Source organism: Leptidea sinapis, chromosome 44 (assembly GCF_905404315.1).
Source record: "Leptidea sinapis chromosome 44, ilLepSina1.1, whole genome shotgun sequence".
Classification (NCBI taxonomy): Eukaryota; Metazoa; Arthropoda; class Insecta; order Lepidoptera; family Pieridae; genus Leptidea; species Leptidea sinapis.
In genome coordinates, this window is record NC_066308.1 from 6,113,397 (window position 1) to 6,129,828 (window position 16,432).

At 35.5% G+C, this 16,432-nt stretch overlaps 1 protein-coding gene across 2 annotated transcripts in view; it reads right to left on the bottom strand.

Annotated features, from left to right (window-relative positions):
- LOC126977264 (C-terminal-binding protein) overlaps positions 1 to 14,871 on the bottom strand; it is a 55,806-nt gene extending 40,935 nt beyond the window's left edge. For both annotated transcript variants that reach the window (XM_050826012.1, XM_050826010.1), the window contains exon 1: positions 14,611 to 14,871. The gene's annotated coding sequence lies outside the window, so the exon portion shown is untranslated. The remainder of the gene's footprint in view (positions 1 to 14,610) is intronic.
- Positions 14,872 to 16,432: the final 1,561 nt, after the last annotated feature.

The window sequence follows — 16,432 nt, forward strand, 5'->3', positions numbered from 1 at the left end:
CATACCATACCTATCGTGGCTGTAATTTAAATTTCATTATTAATTTTCTTAATAATGTAAAATATTTTACGCTAACATCATATACTTAAAATCATTATGACAACCACAAAACTTGTTCTTATACGAACTCTGTAACCCATTGTTACTTACAATAAAAGACGAGACTCACAATAACGCTCAAAAATTGTGTGGGCAAAACTGCATACGTGTCTATTAGGCAGAGTTTTCGTTCCGTTGTGTTTCGATCGCGCTTTGAATACAACGCCACGCAATGAGTGTACAGTGAAAAACTGCCCAAATAACAGCATATCCAAAATTGGTAACACAACATACATCGCCGACAAAATGTGCGAAAGATACGTACGTCTCTTTCAATCAATGAGCTACTTATGAGCGTACACAAAAGACTTTGAACATTACCGCCACGAAATAAAGTGTTAATTTGAATGAATGTTTTAATATTATTACCTGTTTAAGTTAATCTATACGTAGGACATTTTTGACGACCTTTTAGTAGGCAATAATTGTAAGTCTTGTTGTTTATTACTAAATAAATAAGTATTTACAATTACTATAAGTAATATATCGTGTATGGCACAAGGCGCTCCTCTCAAAAATTCCATCGTTTGGGCTTCCCGAGAACTTATGCAAGTGGACCTCCAGCTTTCCACTGGGCGAAGCATACAGCATGCAGGTAGTTATCGACGACGCGGACGGTTATTGCTCGAATCCCAAACCCGTGAACGCTGGAGTGCCCCAAGGCTGTGTGCTATCTCCCACACTGTTTCTTCTGCATATGAATGATATGTTGGACACCTCCAACATATTGATATAAATGTATATAGCATATCGAAGGTAGTACGACCATATTAAACGACTATGTCAACATTATCAAGATATTATCATGTATATTATATCACGTGGGGGTCACCTCTGTAACTGTTGGCTTTATATATATCATATATGTTACGCGAATGCTAATTGATCTACTTGTATTATTTATTATTTTATAATATACGGTATATACTGCGTAGTATGTGTGGGGTAAGACTGACTGATAAAATTCCGAATGAGGTAATATGAGCGCGCTGTGGTTTGAAAGAGGATGTTGTGACAAGGACTGAAAAGGGAATGCTGAAATGGTTTGGACCCGTGGAGCGAATGAGTGAAGAAAGAATGACGCATCAAATATATAAGGCAAATGTGTGTGGGCAAGTCGGTCGCGGGAGACCTCGTAGAACATTCGTCGACCAAATTGGGGACGTTTTGAGAAAAGGAGAGGTCCGAAGCACCCGCAACCGGCGAGCATGTATGAAAAGAGTAATGAATGTAGAGGAAGCGCGTGAGGTTTGTAAGGATAGAAGCAAATAGCATTCTATTGTCTCTGCCTTCCCCGACGGGAACAAGGCGTGAGTGTATCCTAATTATACTAAAGCTACTGCGACTGACCAAAGACAATATACTAAAATGTATTTATTCTATTAAAGTAATTGAGCCAGCCACCGCCCAGTTTGCAATTAACTGACGCCGACCGCTTCTCATGCAATAATTCTATGTATGAATACATCAGTTGATTATACCATATAAATGATTTGTAAACTTTACAATAATTGCATGATGTATCTGCCTTAAGAGATAATGCATTTAGAATTAACTTTACAATAATTAATACTGTATGAATACAGTATCAATTGTCTCTCTATGTTGGCGTTTGCATTGGGAAAATAATAAATACTCAATATTAATTATTGAATGTGTATGTCCCCTACTCGACACATCTCCAGTAACCGCATACGCGACAACATTCATACCAATCTAGCGAAACTCTTTAAGAAAAAAGCGATTCACTCGATTGTATGAAACATGCAGTCATCGATAGATTGATAGGTGACGGCTATGATCTTGTAAAAAAATGGAGATAGACGGAATCCACTACGTTTTGAGCAACTGTTCGCTTTCAAACTTAACCGGATTATACTTCGTCGCCAATCGCCATACTGTAATTACATTACTATTTCAGATTATGTCAAATGACTGCACGTTTCATGCTAAACTTCAATTTTTACTTAGTCAGGCCCGCCTCTTATTACGTAGTATTTACATCCTCTTTGTTTCATAGTTACAATGTATTAAATATACATAAATACTGCCGCCACACAACTCATTCGGACTTACACGCTTACACAAGCGGCCTTGAAACGAATCAACATGTTTAATAACAATTCTATTCCACCCTTGACAACAGTATGGTTATGTCATATATTATGTAGCACAATTTTAATAATAAAAAAATTGCACGTCTGTGGCATTTGTAACGCGTTTATCTTAGCACTCGTACATAAGTCACAGAAATATGTCAAGTCATCCGTTATCCATTCGATCCCTAAAAAAGGTGACAGCTCGAAATCTTACGGCCCCCTTTGCATGCTTGCTAAAATCTAGGACAGCATTATAAAACACAAGTTCTCGGTATGCCTATGCCTTCAGTACTGCCTTCGTCATGGTTGAGCGGCGAGCGATCTTTTGTTCATTGCCAGCGCAGAATATTGTGACGGCTATCAACGCAAGGGAGAAGAGGAACAGCAGCTTCCCTTACTGGGCGTAGCATTTTAAGATTCGGTTTCTTATACAGATAACTTTAAATTTAACAATATGAAAATCACGCACGGGCCAGCTATCGCCTCCCTTGACATTATTTTAGGGTAAAAAGGCATAAAGGGCATTTATTTTCTCAAAATTGATTCCTTTAGAATTCTTTTTGATGTCATTTCTAATATACTAGATACTACTTCCGCTTCGGAAGCAAATGGCGCTCTGAGAGAGAAGCGCACCTTACAAACTAATTTGTTATGTATATTACAGCCATTGTAAAATACTCTATTTGATTAAAAAGAGTGGCCGTTGAGTCTCTTATATGTTCTTCTCACGAGCTAACTGTTCTTAAAATATTTGGCAAATTCATTAATTTAAAGGAAATATTTATAGTGGCAATTCAAAAGCGCTTAGTTTAAGCCTAGTTATAGTACGTCATTGCTAATTCAATAAAGTTTATTCGACTTGACTTTCACTTTAAGAAGCGGCGCAAGAAACTCTCCCAGCATTCTTTTTTTGCGCTCTTTTTAATGGTAGGTACCTTCAAACAAAGCGCGTACACCTTGCTAAAAGTTTGCTCGCTCTGTGATTACTCTGGTGTTGCGACAGTATGCAGCCAGCAAGCTCGTCTAATTCGTAGTCCCACGTCAATACGTCGTGTTTACTTATCGTACTGGTGTGAGGCACTTACGTAAGTCCGTTTATCTAATCGCACAAAAACAACTAAATAAAGTATCCAGTTCATTCCGGATTGATTTTACTTCACGAAACCGTGAATACCATTCTCATTTAATCGGCTTATAAATAACTCTTGATAAAAATTGGCATTACAACAGATATAAACGTATTTCGTTATGTGAATGTATGAAAGAAATGACGATGATAATAATAATATAATATAATACTGACACACTTTTTACACAAATTGTCTTGCCCCACGTTAAGCATATATAGCCTGTGTTATGGGTTACAAGACAATGATATATTTAATACAATATACTTACTTAAACATACATAAATTCATATAAACATACATAAATACATTTAAACATCCATGACTCGGAAACAAACATCCATATTCATCATATAAATCCTTGCACCTACCGGGATTCGAACCCGGGACCTCTAGCTTAGTAGGTAGGATCGCTAACCACTCGGCTATACAGGTCGTCGAATGATGAATGTATGTATGAATTATTCTTTCAGTTGGAAAATACTCTGGGTCTAAAAACATGCCAGAAATATTAGTTTACTGTGCGTGACAAGGCACGTGTATATGTATGTGTATGGATGTATGTAAACCTCTTATAACTTTTGAACGGCTCGACCAATTTCATCGCGGTTATTATGAAATTCTAATTGGCCTCTAGTTACATGCTAGTGCTATTATTTTGTCAATTTCTTATTTAGTGTAGTCAATTCATTTGTAAGAAGAAATTAATAAAGAATAATGATTATGCTATACCAATGAAAGTCCAAAGAAGTGTCGATGAAGTAATCGTGGAGTAACATCTAAATATAATTATTGTAATCAACATTGAAGTCATTATACTGGACCGAGGCAGAAAAATAAGTAAGCACACAAACTGTTTAAAAGATTCAATCATATTTGATTGACACTTCCAACGAGAATATCACCTCTAGCGTTAAGTTTGTTTTATTTTAATACCACGAATGTATTTATTTTTATTTTTTATTTTATTTATTTATGATTCCTTACAGCTAACAAAATGAAATGAGTATATTAAAAATTATACAGAATAGATAAGCCAATTAAAAGGAATACTATTAACAGTACAATAAGTATGTGACAAAGTAGTTTAAGACATAAACGACAAATACTAGAAAAACTTACAAGAAAAAATTAAATAGAAAGAAAAGAAGAAATCGTATCCATATTGAGTAACTGAAACGGTGAGTAGGTTGTGTGGTGTGAGTAGTGTGAGTGATAATATATAATAGATATGATAATGATAGAATTATAAATATCCGGACGACCGAGCTTGGCTAGGACTTTTAAGAATGTACATGCTTGGACAAAAATATAACTAATAGGACATCTGGATTTGAACTATTACAGTCTTGTATATAGAGACGAAATTTACCTTTGCATTGTAGCTGTTTCTCATTAAAACATGGATAAAACTACATTTTTATTAAATTGAAACCTAGCTAGATCGATTTATCGCCTCCAAAATCCCCTGTATACTAAATTTCATGAAAATCGTTGGAGCCGTTTCCGAGATTCAAATTATATGTATACACAAGAATTGCTTATTTAAAGATATAAGATATGTTCTAGTGGTGGTGCGTCTAACATAAGCCGTCTGTATGTATTAAATGAAGTGTACACGTCTCAATGACGGGGCAGTCGGCACTCGGCACTAAAGACAGTAATGTTTCCCGCTCATGTCGGCCGCTGCCCCCGCTACTCGCCCCCCGCTCGCCAACGACGCGTTGCGTCAGCTATTTTTTTATTGTCACCAGGGTAAAGCCGCGTCCACACGCGGCGCGACCGTATCTCCACGTGAATATGATCGTATTTCTACATACATTAATACTTAGAGGAATACATTTTTGAATAAAAACTATTTGTTTCGTAACTAAGGCATGTGTAACGCAATGATTAACCCCCTTATTCATAATGGTCCGCTAACTTTAAATAGCAAACAACGCTAAGGAGTGTTTTTTCTCATTCTGACTTAGGTGAATAGAAGAAGACAGAGTGAGAATTAGCAATGCCTTAAGTTAGCAGACCATTATGAATAAGGGGGTAAATGAATATCTGAATTCCTTTTTTTTAAATCCGCTCTCCGTATACACGCATACTTGCAAGCTACAGTCAAAATCCTGCTACGACTACATTAAAACACTTTTCGAAATCGAAACTAAACCCATTCATAATATGTAACGTACACTAGGATTGGAAATGATTGCTACTTTTAATACATTCTCAGTGGTAATACATGAAAGGCATAAAAAGGCATTTATTTTCTCAAAATTGATTCCTTTAGAATTGTTTTTGATGTCATTTCTTATACTACTAGATACTACTACCGCTTCAGAAACAAAAGCTCTGAGAGAGAAGAAGCGAGGCGAAACTCTCCCAGCATTCTTTTTTTTGCGCTCTTTTCAATAAAAATATACAATATTGTACAGTCATTTCTATCGCTATAAAATAATCACAATCTAGTCCCAGGCATGCAGAATTGGAGTTCACCTCAGCATAATACTGAGCATACCCACAGGTGATATGATCAGCGCTGGTCTTCCGGAGAACCCCAGGTGGTCTAGCGGATTGTCAAACTACTTAAAGGTTATACATATTCAATGAAAGGTTACCATTCTAAAATAATAATATTACAATAAAAAAGTACTAACAACAAAACAAAAATTACATAAAATTTCATGACCTAATTCAATAATTAGTAATATAAATAAAAACACTAAAAGCAAAAAATAATAATAATAATAATAACAAGTGGGTATAATTGCGTGATTGAATGAGTGCTAATTCAGCTGATATTAATAAGAATCTCTCTAAAAAGAAACAATACAATTTTACAATAAAATAGAAACTTCACAATGTTTCGCACGGCCCGCTCGAGTGACCATACTTGTCATAATGTAAAAAATATACAATTCAAGTACGTAAACAAATATGACTTTGAGAATAGTATTTTCTTTGATGATTAACGCGAGTGTTACACATTTTAAAGGATTAAAACGCTTATAATTGTAAATGTGTTTTTACATTATTTTTTGCGTAAAAGTTTTCATCAACCCGACATTTTCAGAACACGTTTTCAGGGGGAATTGAGCTCGTCACCTTTAGCGTAATAGACAAACACTCCTCACTATCGCGAGACTAATTTTAAAATGTCCATGTGTACTAATTTTATAGATGTGTTAGTGAAGTGTGTATTATTTTACTTTTGGTCAATGCCTATGGAAAATATTGATAAACGGCGTCATATTCAAGCATACAATATTGTATCAGCTCACACATATTTTATAAATTAATATAATCTTTAGACAATAGTGTTTACTGCGTATTTAAAATGTAATTCCAAATATTTTAGTAATATTATGTTCTACGAAAATAAACACTACGAAAGTAGTATTGAAGAATCAGTATATTTTACCTGTGAAATATTTCTTTATTTGGATTTTTGCTGTATATAACAACACAATCTAATACTACAGAACACGACACCATTATATTTTTTAGATAATATCCGTTAAAACACAGTACAATTACGAAAAAACACTAAACTTAAAAAGCGGTCCGATTGGACAGGAGACTAATGGATACTAAATTGTTTTAAAACGGTTTCACGGTCCATCTATTCGTCTCTTATCTCACACCTAGGTTTTTGTTCAAGGATAGTTATCTCACTCTCACACAGGGTTCGTCTATAATACATATATATTCTAAGTTTATGGTAGCGAAGCAATATCACTATCTACGGCGCCTCTCAAATCAACATAATAAAAGCATATTACGGTGCTTGTATACAATGCAATACGGTCAAAAAATGAACTCTAACGATCTAACAAACGTTTAGTATAATATTATTCACCTAGCCATACTTCACTGGCCCCGTAGACGCGCCCTTATGACATCGCATCGTTCCGCTGATTGCGCGGAACACGGGGGGTGAGGCGGGAGAGGCGGGAGGATCGCGTGTTCGAACAAGTCTGCGGTCATCTCATCCGTTTCTATGCACGATTTATACGACGTAATACAGATGAATCGGTGGTATTGGCAGCCGGCGCAGCGGGGGAATTGCCCTTTTATATTATTACACTTCGCGGCTATATCGGGAGACTTCTTCAAACAATTTCTACTTACGATAAATACACTCACAATGTCACTCAACTAATACGTAAGGACATAATAATAATTAGATAGGAGTGTATACTCGTATTCTGTACTAGTTTATAAGTTGCTTGTTCAGCTTTTATGACACGAGTCAGATTTAGCATGTAATTAGTAGTCGTTGTCAAATAAACTTTATTCAATTAGGCTTTTGAATCGTCACTACAAAAATTTCTTTTAAATTACTGAATGTACCATAATGTGTACGGAAAAAGTAGAGCTCATGAGAAGAACATAAAAGAAACTCAACGGCCACTCTTTTCAATCAAAATGAGTATTTTACAATGACTGTAATATGCTTAACAAATTAGTTTGTAAAGCGCTGCATCCAATAATATCATATAGTTAATAAAAAGTAATAAAGTGTATAAGTAATAGTATATTGGATGCATCAATCTTTAGATCTTGAATTCATTGCCCGTGTAAGGATGCTTCATGAACATGATGGTCATGACCAATGTCATAAATTAGTAATTGCATCCAACATATACAATGATTTATTAACTATAATAGGTCGACCTGGCTCCACAAGCAGCAGCCGAACGTACTCTTCTACCAGCCATCGTAGTAAATAGTATTTTATGAAACAGTTGTATAAGAAAGGTCAAAAAGCGCAGGTGAACATCGCAAAGAGTTGTTTGAGTAACGTCACTTACAATAATTTTTCTAAGACAAGGTAATTTTAAATGAAACAAATATAAAAAAAACAAAACTGAAAATTATCGAGTTGCCGCTTAAATGGGCGCGAAATGTACTGTATATTAGGTACATACTTATCACCGGTGAGTGGTTTTATTTTTACTTCAAGGAATGGCAAAGGTACACCCATACAGCCAACGCGGGGAACTATGAAAATTACAGATCATGGCATATTAACTTTTTTTTCTTCAGTTGACATTAAAATGTTAAGACTTATGATTTGAACATAGAAATATTATGTATAAACTGTGTTTTTTTTGGTGATATAAAGTACGATAAATAATGTTTTTGGCCATCGTATATAGATTTTTTTTTAAACTCAATAAAAAAGTATGTATTTATAGTAGTAATATTGGCTCTATAAATGACATATATATATATAATAAAACACAGCATAGATAGCTAGCTTATATGTATTTTTAAGAGTGATAACCCTCACTTCTGGGATAAACTACACAAATAAAATTTGAAGACAAAATTTATGAACGATGCGGGACTCCAACCCGCGTCCTCTCGCGTTCCGTGCGAGCGTTCTTCCAACTGAGCTAGCCGTTCGAGTGACGTATCGTTGATAACTCTTGTATGTCTCGTCCTCAGGTTGTGGCTTCATCTACAGGATCTACTTTACAGTTGATAACATGCTCAAACCCAATATTTGCATAGTAGAAATTTGACTTGAGATGTCGCTCTTTCAAATTCAAACAATTTGATTTTTTTTAAGAGGTTTTTCCCGGGTTCGAGTCTCGCATCGATTATTAATTTATTTTCAAATTGTATTTGTGTATTAGCTGATAGTTAAAAATCTCATTTTTACAACCCTTTTTATGTACAGGTGATAACATTATCGTGGTACAGTTGTAAAAAACATTTTTTCCATTGTGTTGAATGGGTTTAATAAAAAGCAATAAAAATATATATCCTTAGAGCAGTTTTTGGCAAAAGAAGTAGGTAAGTAAACTCACACAATGTCTCAACATGTCTTGGGATAAAACCTAGAGATAGCCTTCATTAAACAACTTTTACGTGGTCACACTAATCAGATTAAAAAGATTTATTCAACAAATAAAGACGAATTCAAAATTTTCTTTAAACAAAACTTGATTTTCTTTTTTAATATAACTTATCCCTACTAATATTATACTTGCGAATGTAAGTTTGTTTATTCCGCTTTTACGCCTACTAAACCGATTTTGATGAAATTTGGCACAGCGATAAGACTAGAGCTTGGGATAGGACAAAGGCTACATTCTATCCCGGAAAAATCCATGGATCTCGCGGGATTGGTAAAAATTGAAATTTACGTCGATGAGCTAGCTATAACTATATCAATAGTAGGTTTAGTTTGCCGTAGGAACCTTCCTCGAAATAAGATTCACATAATATGTTGGAAGCGCCGGGAGCGAAAACGGGAACCGGAACTGGAATAGGATATATGATAATTTTAAATTCCAAACTTGCTTATATATTTTTTAAAATCATTTATCTACGCGGACGAAGTCGCGGGCATCAGCTAGTATTATATATTTTTCAGCACTGATATAACCGCTTTCAAGTTAGACGGATGAGGGTAGTCAGTGTCAACACATTAGCCACAGCCACGCGACTCGATACTGTTTACATTACGATGTGTGATATCCGCCGAGGTATTTGGCAGATAGTGTAGCCACATCCGGGTCGCCACCGCGGCTGTTGCCCATTGTATACACAACTTTACCCATCCGTGTGTGCCATGTATCGAGTGCTCGAGTACATAATATTATATAGATTATATTGGATATAGTCCTGAAAAACGTTCCAAGCCATCACATTTTAAGGAATTCGTGTTAAAATTTAATAAATATTAGTGTATCCCGTACATGTGGGTTTGGCTTCTAAGTCATCATGTGACAGTAGGGCAGCCATTTTTAGTTAGTCCGTTAATATGAATCACGTGACCAGATTTGTGTTCTTAACTCAATTTCGACATGATTGTGATTTGGAACGTTTTTCTGGAATTACGTCCAATTAAGAGTCGTATACATTAAATAAAAAGCACAACATGTTAAATACGGGACAAACATAATATGTTTTTAAACTTTTATCATCGCGGAACCTGTAATACTCAAGTACTCAACTTCTGTCAATGTATTTCTCGCCGCCTCCGCAGTCCCGCCGCGACCACGATCCATGCAATTGGATCGAAATATCGGCATCAAATCAATAAAAAACCCGCGAGCACCCGTCATAATAATTACAAGGTAAATATAATAATGTGGAAAGTGGAAACAAAAGAATAAAAGACATATAAAATCACATGACAGGATACCGTTTTGTTTTATCCATTAGCAATTAAGAAAAACCTAATTTTCTTAGGTTTTTTTTTGTAAAATTATTTCATTTGTTTCTTTTACAATCGTCGACTTCCGGGGTTAAAGAATGAATGTTTTTCAAAAATTATTGATAACTCCGATGTCGCAGGTATAATTTTCCGCGCTTTCTCGAATATCTGATTCAAAATGGCAATTCTAGATATTTTAGTTATATCAAACACAATGCACAGCAACAAAACCAGAAGAAACGGTTTTTTTCTACGAGATTAGAGAATAGATAAACGAAGAGAGATGACCCAGTGGCGGCTCAATATTGTGTGTACTTGCGTTACGACCATTTAGATAACTTGTTGATAACCTCTTTATTATGACTACTAAGTCATACTATAGCTTGTTTCAATAGGTTTAACATTCATTCAAATAAGTATAAAGATAAGTATCAGCTTGATCCATTTGACCGCGTGAACGCAGAGCAGCTTGAATTGTCGGGGACCCAGTGCTCTGTGAACGGCTGGATCACTTGGCGTTGCGTAGAGACGTCGCTTGATTGTGTGTCTTCTACCGCATTTATCACGGGGAGTGTTCCGAAGAGCTGTTTAACCTGATTCCTGTCGCCAAATTCCACCGACGCACGACACGCCACAAGTTAGGTCAACCCCTTTCGAATGGCGCCAACCGCGATGAAATCGGTCGAGCCGTTCAAAAGTTATAAGAGGTTTACATACATCCATACACAGACACGCACACACACATACATACAGACGTACGGACACCATCGCGGAAATAGTCAGGGAAGTTTCCTAAAACCTTAAAACATCTAGATCTGATGAAAACTCGATTTTTTAAAAACGGGGTAAAAGCAATAACTTGCCGATTTTTGAAAATATTCCATTTTCTTAGCGAGAAGGTAAAAAATACGATTTCATTTTGAATGTTGTATGTGTTGGTCCATCTTAAATTTAAAAACGTACAATGCTGAAGCTATATTAGATGTAAATGCTGGGGCAGTATCAGGAGCCATTGTAACAGGAATTGGATTATCTAGTCCCAATAAGCTCAATGCCTCCATGTAAATACCATCAAAGCCATTTTGTTTATAAAGCAATACACTTGAGGATGTGCATGAAATATGAAGAATTACTACGGAAAAGACAATCCACAATGTGAACAAAGAACAACCAGAACGTCACCACTTGTGGTGACGCCAATGATGGTGGATTAGCAAATATATCAGTAGCTGATGCATGCTGGAGCATATATTGTCTTAAAACTAATTATTCAGCTTTATCTGGATGTGCAGCAAGCATTGGGGAACAAACGAAAGGTAATGCATGTTAACAATTATTGCATTGACTTTGATTGTTCGTTTTCTGAGAATGACACCAAAGGCTCATGATTGCACAAAAACCATGCAGAAGAAAATCCTATCTATCCTTGATTTTACTGTCCCAATTAACTCATTGATGGTAACTCATCCTATCCGTACACACTGTCTATTGATGGGAGGATGGATAGCTTATGGGAGATAGAAGTTTGTATGGATATTGCAATTCAAATTTAATTGTTGGTAGCAGTAGGCGATTATATAGGAGTATCTAAATCTGCTGCAAGTTGTATTGTAAAAGGCTATCACCATATTATACCCAAAATACAGATACATTCCCAACAACACAGGCAGATTTCTTTAAGATTCCCCGTGTTTTGGGTGCAATCAAACAGCACACACATTTCTCCCAGTAACTAATTGAGTCTGTTTTTTTTATTACATACAATAATTATAACCTGAATACTGTATTTCTAATAAAAAAATATGCAAGCGACAAACAGGTGACAATTCTACTCCACTCACTCTCCACTGCTATCGTCTATAACTATAATTTAAATCATGTACCTTCCATCAGACATGGAACAGAATATGAAGCTAAAGCCTTGGAACAGCTGGATGTGCCAGAAAATATTAACATCCAAAAGTGTTGATGGGTATTGCTTTCTGGGAGCTTCTCCTGGAGGCATTTGTAAATAAGGTCTAGTTGATATTAAAAAAGCCCTGAAGAAGCAGTTGTGAAGTGATAAATATATGCTGTAGTGACTTATTACAATCTAATGAGTTCCTATTTTTTTAAACTGTCTTCACTAATAGAAAATGTAGTATAGTCATACAATTTAAACAGCAAAAATGCAAAAAAAAATATTATCTTTTTTAAATAAGAAAAAAAAACACAATGTAGCATTAAACACTGTTTCAAAAATTATAATATTCAATATTAATACTACTAGTATTTAAAATAGAGACAGCTTTTATCCCCAGATAAAAGGGGGATAAAACAATACCAATACCAAAACAATACCACAGTGAACAAAAAGGAAGTTGAATAAACAAATTGTAATTATAAGGAAATTAATAAATCCTCAAGAGCCTGAAACTAAGACAAAACAAGCAGGATAAGGAAAATAGGTAAATACTGAAAAGGGAAACTTTTCAATTAATTTCATCCAAACTTTGCCGTCCCCAATTCAAAGTTAGTTGTGTGAAGAGTTCATCCTAATTTAACTTCAGAGGGATACTTTGTGTAATGTCACACTTCAATAGATACAATAGGAGTCTGCTGTTTACTTATTTTACACCAACTTATTCAATGAATGATATGTCTGTTCAGCCCCCGTTTGCTGAGATGACGAGACCACCGTTTAGTACTCTGTTATCTGTTTAGTACACAAGACATTAATCATCAATTATATTATTTTTCTAAAAGGTAATTTGGTCATCACTTTAGAATAGATATGCTTGAATCAGGACAACAACCTAATCTTCTATATATATAAAGGAGAATGTATGTTTGTATGTTACCTAATAACTCCTAAGCTATTGGACCAATCTCAATGAAATCTGTAATAGATTCATTGAAGCTCAAGGAAGGTTTACATATATAATTTATATGGCAAAACAATATTTGCCAGGTCAGCTAATTGCTTAATAAACTGAAAAAACCTTACTGTTTATGATATTTATATTTTGACTTAAGCTCAATTAAAGATGAAGACTATAGATTATTTCATGATCATAAAAATACCAATGGCAACATTATTAATTAATACACTTCATCCTAGATTTGGCCAGAAATTGAAACTATTTTATACAACAACTTATCATCCCTAGATCAGAAGCACAACATTGCATGTGTTACTCAAATGATATAATAATCAACATCTTCTTAGCCCAGTGGCTGAGACCCCCAGCAGGTGTAACAGTACTATGATAAATATGAATTTCTTACTACAAATTACTCATTTGTAATATATTTGTTTTAGTTGTACACACAATTACACTTTGTATATAATGATATGCTTGATATATTTTTTTAGATTTTTGTAACAATACTGTCTAGAGACAGTGTTTATCAGCAAAACAAGCAATCTCAATCTGAAAGACCAAATTTAAAGAAATAATGTATGCTAAAATCAATTTTACTGTCAGAAAAAATATATTTATTATGAGAATAGAAGTGTAACATATGAGTCAAAGGATTGTTTACACATACTGATGATTAAAATAAAATTAGTAAATGCATGATCATACTTGAAAGTTTACTTTCGTTCTACAGAGTCTTTCTTTTAATATTTTAAAGAGATTGATTTTGAAAGACAATTTAGGTGCAGTTAATAGAAACTCTTATGTCCACCAATCACCGAATCCTGTATTATCTATAAGTCTGTAGTGAATTAATAATATCAATACATGAAACATCGACTTTCTATTTTATCTGGGTCAGTACTCCGTATCCCGTCGTACACCACCGTGCTCTAATCTGTATAGCGTACACCTCGTGTTTCCTAAGCCTTGAAAGTTCAAATACTCGTAACATCTAGAAGTTTTAATTTATGTTTAGAAAGAAGTGATCATCGCACACGCTAATGTCGTCGCTGTCGGCAAACTTGTACTGACAGCCATTACGCGAACGGCGAACCCCAGCGTAGAACTAGCCGCGTCATACGAATCCTTCGCCTAACTGACGCTACCGATTATTCGCTATTATATATGTAATTAAATGGTTCAACCATTACAAATGATACAAACACAACCAACACACATTGAATTGTAGGATTTGAGTCAAACTGTAGGAAACTTACCGTTATAATGATGATTCCAACAACAAAGAATAAACTAGCCACGCGCTCCAAATACAGGACACTCACTTAGCACGAAAACACTGTGTACAGAAACTGTAATTATTACACCATTTACTGAAATTTGGGTATTTCTACAGTTTTTACAGTAAATACAACAAAATGTTTAGTTTTCGTCACGAAATCAACACTAAACCGGCGATGCAAATCCTAGATCACCGCCAGCAACGTACAAAATGGCGGATTCACGAAATGTGATGTGACGCGGTGACCGCTGGCGTCGATATTTTCTTAATTTATTGTAGCTTGGATCCAAAGTATTGGCTAAATAATTTATATTGGATGATAAAAATTTTTATCACTTACTTTTTGCTATTTGGATTGTCATTTATCTAGTTAATCTTATTTGTGAAATACACTATTATTATTTGAAAGATTTTTTGATATGAATTGATAAATTTTTGTGGACCTGCTTTCTATCGATCGTTTTTATAATATTTTGTTTTCAGTTTAATTATGAAACTCCTCAAAATTGCCGAGACGGCAACAATAGTACACACATACCCCGCATGAGGCAAAAAATTATGCACAATTTTGTACTTGGCGTAATATAAATATGATGTATCGTTCGGTCGAGATAACGTCTGCTTAAGGAAACACAAGGCCGACTTCGCCGTCTCAAAGTGGTTGTTGTCTGCGTTTGAATTGGCGTAGATTCCCTTGATGCTGCAAAAGTCAACATTAAGCGTGGAGTAGGGTACCGTGGTGTTACTGCCTCGTTTGTCCTCGGAGAGCACAGTTCTGTGCCCTCCTCAGAATACGACGGGTGGCCTGAGCGAGAATGCTCGGGGAGAGATTCTCCGACTCTGGTAGAGTCCGTATACCCCTGGGGTAAAAATCTCTTTAAGGTCCGCTGACAAATTCTGGTGGCGGCTGGAGGAGGGGGGGGGGTGGGCTCCAGTCCTCGACACAAACCTATGTAAGACATAGCGGCACTAGGCAACTATTTCACGCTGGTATTCTGTGCAAGTGTGGTAATTAATCTGTATGAGTCTGGTCCGTTCGTGCTGACGCCATAAGACGGTTGCTTAACTTCCCACTTCAAAAAGCCAAAAGTCGCCTCCTACCCTTGAATCTAGGATTCTTCTCCTATTTGTATCTATATACTGCATACCTACAATTCACAGATTGTGTAACCGCAGGAACCTATGCTGATGATGGCACCGTTCTATCCTTGGATAAATCCCCAGATACAGCGTTTTTACCAAATTTCAATCTAGTCTAATTAAATAGGCTGGCTAAAAGACTGGCGTATAAAGGCAAATGAAACTAAATCAGTCCAAGTCACCTTTACAACTCGTAGAAATACGTGCCCACGCAATATTTTAAATGACTAAATAAGATACTGGGGCATGTATCTTGTGTAATAAACAAATGAAAACATATCTATCAGATATATTCGGCAAAACCAAATTAGCTTTGCCCTCCAGTCGGCCACGAAATTGGCAATCGATTGATATTTGTTTCAGCAGACCTGTCAAACTGTGTGTCAAAAAATTATCTTATGGAATAATTCATACAGAAATAATATAACTAAAAAAATTAGAGGTCGTGAATCGAAATAAAAGTATCATGTTAGATGAAAATCAGTTCATTAATTAAGGAGTTCATCGCGGACAAACAACGTGACCCAAAATTTTTATGTAGGTACAGATAAATACCTTCCTGTCCTTTGTTAGAACTTTTACACTTTCGGAGAAACCGGAGTACTATGTATGAAACACCAATGAAGTGAGATAGATAACTATGGGGAGGATAATTGTAT